The following is a 6,714-nucleotide window of genomic DNA, read 5'->3' on the forward strand; positions in this document are numbered from 1 at the left end:
TGTATGACTCTTTGGGTGGAACCTTCCCATCCCACCCGCCATGGGAATTGTAGTGGATGGGGGTGGACCCTGCAAAGGTCTGTTGACCTTGGGCAGGATTTTCCAGTCCTGGAGTGATCCCAGCTGGAAAATCCTGCCCAATGACTCTAGGCACAATGCAGCCAATAACTTATTTTGTACGATTCTACAATTATGACAAGGAATTAGAATTGACTTCTTTTTTGAATTTAAACAAGAGTCGGGGGATGATTGTTCGCTGGTGCACTCTCCATGGCAACGTCACGACCACTTAAAATCCACTTGCCAACTAGTTAACATTGGCCCCTTTCTCACCTTCACAATTTAATATGCTCGCTCCTGTCCTGGTGGGTGTAAGGTCAAAGGCTTTGATAACATATGCGAAAGGCAGAGGGAAGTGCAGGTAAATGAAGTACTGAGATCTTTTGTCACTTGGCACAGAGGCAGGAAGCAAATGGTTTCCTCTCTGTGGTGAGAAGTCAATATCTACAATCTTGGGTTAGGAATGAGCCACAGTGGCCCGTGAAACGTTGGATGTAGTCAGAAAGAAATAAAAAATGAAGATTGAGAATGGTAAGGACTTTGATGTTTGGGATATTTCTCATTTTTCCTTCAAGGTGGAAAGTATGGAGTTCAGACAAATGAGGGAGTTCTCACTGAGACTTATAAAATTCTAACAGGATTCAACAGGGTAGATTCAGGGAGGATATTCCCGATGGTGGGGGAGTCCAAAACCAGGGGTCACAGTCCGAGGACTCAGGGTCCATTTAGGATGGAAGTGAGGAGATATTTCTTCAGCCAAGAAGTGGTGAGCCTGTGGTATTCATTATCACAGGATATAGTTGATGACAAAACACTGAATGTATTCAAAAGGCAGCTAGATATAGAACTTGAGGTGAATGGGATCAAAGGTTTTGGGGAAAAAGCAGGAGATATTTGGATTTTATATTGGAGTTTGTGAATACTTTTGACTTCAGGATTTAATGTAATTACAAAATGGACCAGTTTCTAGCTGCAGACTCCGTAGGCAGGGTTATTGAGATGGTGAGGTTTCCTCACAATAAAAAGGGGGGCTGAGGCACAGGGTAGGGGTGGAGAGAGGGGTTGGGTGGCTTGATGAAGAAGTGAGAGAGGGAGAGGCAGCCGGGGGGGGGGAGAGAGAGAGAACGCCCGTGGGTACAGGATCTTGTGGTGTGCCTGATATGGGAAGACAGCCAATGAGAGAGGTGCCCCACCTGCCTGACAGAGGCCTGAGTAGGGTGACCTGTTGGGCTTCACACTGTCCCTGAACTCTTCACGCTAACATCAAAGTAGAGGCTGGCCGTGAAGTGGCCCTCAGGGCCTCAACTAACACAAGGTTGTGCAGGCCCCCCTAGGCCTCACCTACCCCATGTAAAATTGCAGACAGTTTGGCGATGGTTGGGAGAGCAGTGGGAAGGCCACACAGGGAATTTTACGTGCCCTCCCCACCCCCATCCCACCTGCGAACCCACTGTTAGAGACTGTAAAATACTTCCATATGAGTAAATGAGAGCTATCTGATGAGAAGTAATTCATTTACACATTATTACAACTAGATTTATTTAAAAATTGCAAGGACAAACCAAAGAACTATAGAATAGCTATTGTGCAGAAAGAGATCTGCACCAAATCTGCACCAATTCTCTCCAACTCACCTAAGCTCTCTTCTCTGTCCTATTGCCCTAACCACACACATTTCCCATGGCTAATCCACTGAACCTGCATATCTTTGGACACTAGGTTTACTAGGCTGATACCGGAGTTGAGGGGGTTGAGCTATGAGGAGAGGCTGAATAAACTGGGCTTGTACTCGTTAGAATTTAGAAGGATGAGGGGAGATCTCATTGAGACGTATAAGATGATGAATGGGATGGATAGGATAGAGGTGGAGAGACTCTTCCCGCTCAAAAAAGACAGTAGGACTAGGGGGCACAGCCTCAAGATAAAAGGGGGGCGGTTTAGAACGGAGTTGAGGAGGAACTTCTTCACTCAAAGGGTGGTGAATCTCTGGAATTCTCTGCCCGTTGAAGTGGTGGAGGCTGCCTCGCTAAATATTTTTAAGACGTGGGTTGATGGGTTTTTGATAAGAGAGGGGATTAAGGGTTATGGGGAGAGGGCGGGAATGTGGAACTGAGCAGCGACAGATCAGCCATGATCTTATTGAATGGCGGGGCAGGCTCGAGGGGCTGGATGGCCTACTCCTGCTCCTATTTCTTATGTTCTTATGTTCTTAAGGGGCAATTTAGCATGGCAAATCTATTTAAACTGCACATCTTTGGAGTGTGGAAGGAAATCGAGGCACCCGGAGGCATCCTATGCAAACACAAGGAGAACATGCATCACCCAAAGTTGAATCAAACCCAATTCCCTGGCACTATGAGGCAGCAGTGCGAACTACTGGGCCATCCCACGTTCTTAGAAAGTCAGGCCCAACAAGCCCATTGATGAAACATAGTCTTAAATCCTTTCTTCAGAATTTCATCTGTGAATTTATCTCAATCTTTTCTCAGTCTGTACATTTGTGGAAATCATGCATCAACAAAGCCATGTTTTCTTTCTGGATTAAACCTTCAGTTATTTAGAGTGACATGTCTTCTGCGACTCTTAAACTAGAATTATCTGTCTATCCCCCGGCTGCCAATCAATATCCAGATCCAATCCACTACATCCCCTCACCCAGACCAAAGCTGACTATCCCTACACCCAGCTACTCCTCCCAACCTGACCTAACTACCCCGTGACCCATCTATCCACCTCATCCACCAGGCATCTACTCAACTACCATTCCCTATCCACCTGCTATAATACCCACCGACCATCCCACCACTTACCCATCTTACCATGAGGGGAAATTGAATAAACTGGGGTTGTTCTCTCTGGAAAGAAGGAGGCTGCAGACTGATAGAAGGTTATAAAGTTATAAGAGTTATAGATGGGGAGAACTGTTAGAAGCTTTTTCCCAGGGCAGAAACGAAAATTACAAGGGGGCATGAGTTCAAGATAAGGAGGAAAGATACAGTGGAGATGTGCGGGGGTGGTGGCGGCCTGGAATGCACTGTCGAGTGAGGTGGTTGAGGCATTAGCCACGTTTAAGACTTACCTTGATAGGCATATGAACAAACGGGGAATAGAGAGGTATAAGTGATTGGTTTAGATAGATAAACATGATCGGCGCAGGCTTGACGGATCGAAGGGCCTGTTCCTGCACTGTACTGTTCTTTGTACCACCCTACCCATTCACTCATTCATCCTTCCATCTATTAATTTTCACTTACCTTACAGCAACTACTGCTGGAAAAGGGGGATGCTTTGTCCCTCTCCAATGCAACAGTGCTGCGATTAAGTTATTCAAGGGACTGCACATTCCAAAATTCTGAAGAAGCTGGCATTGGAAAATTTGGCTAGAGACATGGAGCAGAGCTGGAACCCAGAAAAGTACAGCTAGGGTAGCAATCCAACAATTTGCCAAAAATCCAGGCTGTTATTATGCAAGTTGTGGCCAGTCGCTGGGTGAGTCCCCCCCAGTTTGCCATGATTCTAGACAAACTGTTATGCTCCTGGGCACGGAGGCACTAACTTCCCTTCTTTAGTCAAACTGCCTGGTTAGCTGCAACAAGGTTAATTTCCCTGTTCAAATATAGCCAAGTTTTAGAAGGTGCCAGTTTAGTCAGGCTTTCTTGAGTTGTAGAAGGAGTGAGCTTATTAGTTAATAAAACACAAGAAAAAATAATAAACAGCAACACAATACACATTTGATTAGTAAAGAGAAGCAATTCCCAAAATATAATTATAAAGAAACATGAATCAGTCTTTGGCTTGTCCATGAGGAGTAGATAGTGAAATCTTGTGGCACCGTGGCAAATTGGTTAGTATTGCTGCCTCACAGCATCAGAGATCCTTGTTCAATTCCATCCTTGGTGACATTGTGGCGTTTTTACGCTCTCTTCGTGTCTGCGTGGATTTTTGCTGGGTGCTTCACTTTCCTCCCACAGTCCAAAGAGGCAAAGATACATACAGCACAGGAACAAGCCCTTCTGCCCTCTAAGCCTGCGCCAATATGATGCCTAAACTAAAACTGTATGCACTTACCAAGTCCATATCCTTTCATTCCCATCCTATTCATGTATTTGTCTAGTTGCCCCTCCGATGCCCCTAGATGTGCAGGTTAGGTGGCTTGGCCATGCTAAATTGCTCCTTAGTGTCCAAAGATGTGAAGGTCAGGTGGATAAGTTGTGATAAATGTATGGAGTTACGGGGATAAGATGGCGAGCCTGGGAAAGATGCCCATTTTAACCCCTTGTGTATTCCTGCAAACACAAATATGTTTTTTTATCCAGAAGCTGCTTTCTTTCTACTGACATCATATCCACATCTGGGCTATAACTCACAAGAGCTGGCTTCTGCTGAGATAATAATCTGCTTCTATTATCTCCACTGGAAATTACAGTTTAGTTTTAGCATTGAATTTCCTCTTTTGAAGTGTCTTTGCCTGAAAAAAAAGGTGCAACATTTTGTTCTCTCTATACTAGTTGGTCAACTGTAATCCACAGTTAGAATTTTCCAGCAAGTGGTTACTTTGTAGTCTTACCCCACTTTCGTTTATGTTTCCCATTTTTAAAATACTTAACTTACTTAAAAGTTCAATATGCCCATAAGTAATTTGGAACTATGATCCATTATCAAGATACTCAATTGATGATTACCTTGCAACAGTGAATGTGGCACTGTGAAATAGATATTCATATGACAATTTGTTTCTTGCTCTTTGTGAATAGTATATCAATGTAATATAGACTGTCAGGAAAATTGTCTCCCATCAGAAAATGTGGAATAGGCATTTGTTTTCTTCGGAACAATGCCCTCCATCAAGTTCTCCAGTTCTTGGGTTCACTACCAGTATTGTAGAGCTTCTACAAAATCAGGCTCAGTTCATTTGGCTCCGATCTGAATGTACCAGTAAGTCACCTTGGACTTTTCCCCAAACTAGAATGGGTTTGGATGGACACTTGTGAGAAGCAGTAACAGTTCTTGTGACCCCTGTTTGAAATGTTCAGCTTGTTATACAAGACTCTGCTTTGTAATATAGTAAGTAGCTGAAGAGTTTCACTAGTCTGCCAACTGAACAAATGTATGAGTCAGCTTTCCAGCAACTTCATAGAATCATAAAATCCCTACAGTACAGAAGGAGGCCATTTGGCCCATCGAGTCTGTACTGACCACAATCTCACCCAGGTTCTATTGCCGCAGCCCCACACATTTACCCTGCTAATCCCCCTGATGCTAGGGTCAATTTGGCATGGCCAATCCACCTAACCTGCACATTTTTGGACTTGCTGGAAACATGTCGGAAACAATGAAATGCTTCTTGGAAGCAACACTAGAAGTACTAGCAGACTTCAGAATGTTATTTGGTCAAAATTGATCGACAAGTTTTGGCACTGGCAAATAGTTGCATCAAAACTTTCTGAAACCTCTTCGAAACTTGAGTTTTTACAATCCCCAGTTTGAGAGTTTTTGATGATCAAACAAACCAAGGTCTGATTAATCCTATAAGAATGTTAAATGCATGGATAATATCTCCCCTGAGCTTTTTATTTTTCAGAGCAAACAATCTAATCTTTCCTTGCAGCTAAGATGCCTTAAGTAGGCATCATTTTGCTATACAGCCTCGGATGTCTGAATGTACAGACTGCAGTACACTGGGCAGCTCTGTACTCAATAGTCTATGGAGAACTATAGCAGTCATGATGTGGAGATGCCGGCATTGGATTGGGGTAAACACAGTAAGAAGTCTCACAACACCAGGTTAAAGGTACCAAATAAACCTGTTGAACTTTAACAGTGTTTGCTACCAAATAAACCTGTTGGACTTTAACCTGGTGCTGTGAGATTTCTTACTAACTATATCAGTGCCATGCACAGAATACTATCCACCATTTGTGGCCTATTCTTCTGACTATTTATCCCCAAAATTTGATTGGCTTTTATAACAGTGCTATCAATATGCTCAGATGACAACATCCACCCCCCCTACCTCCATGCATGAGGTTGCATCTTATAGCCTAGAACCATTTAATTCATCATCTCATTATTTATTTCCCTTCCCAAATATATTACCTACGATTGGTCCACAATGAGACAGTAAAATCCAATACCAGTGTCCTGTGCTTAAACAAAGGAGACTATAAAGGGATGAGAGAGGAGTTGGCTAAGGTAAACTGGAGCAAAAACTTTATGATGGGACAATTGAGGTACAGTGGACGACCTTCAAAGGGATCTTACACAATGCTCAGCAAAAGTATATACCAGTGATAAGGAAGGTCTGTAGAAAAAGAGATAATCAGCCAATGGATAGCTAAGGAAATATAGGAGGAGTATCAAATTGAAAGAAAATACATACAAAGTGGCAAAGATTAGTGGGAACCTAGAGGATTGGAAAATCTTTAAAGATCAGCAGAAAGCCACGAAGAACAGCTATACAGAAAGGTAAAATGGATTATGAGAGTAAACTAGCTCAGAATATAAAAACAGATAGCAAATATATAAAACAAAAAAGAATGGCAAAAGTAAACACTGGCCCTTTAGAGAACGAGAAAGGGGATGTAATAACTGGAAATGAGGAAATGGCTGAGGCATTGAACAAGTATTTTGTGTCAGTCTTCACAGTGGAATTCA

The sequence above is a fragment of the Carcharhinus amblyrhynchos genome, chromosome 2 (assembly GCF_965287045.1).
Source record: "Carcharhinus amblyrhynchos chromosome 2, sCarAmb.v2.hapA, whole genome shotgun sequence".
In the NCBI taxonomy this organism is placed as follows: domain Eukaryota; kingdom Metazoa; phylum Chordata; class Chondrichthyes; order Carcharhiniformes; family Carcharhinidae; genus Carcharhinus; species Carcharhinus amblyrhynchos.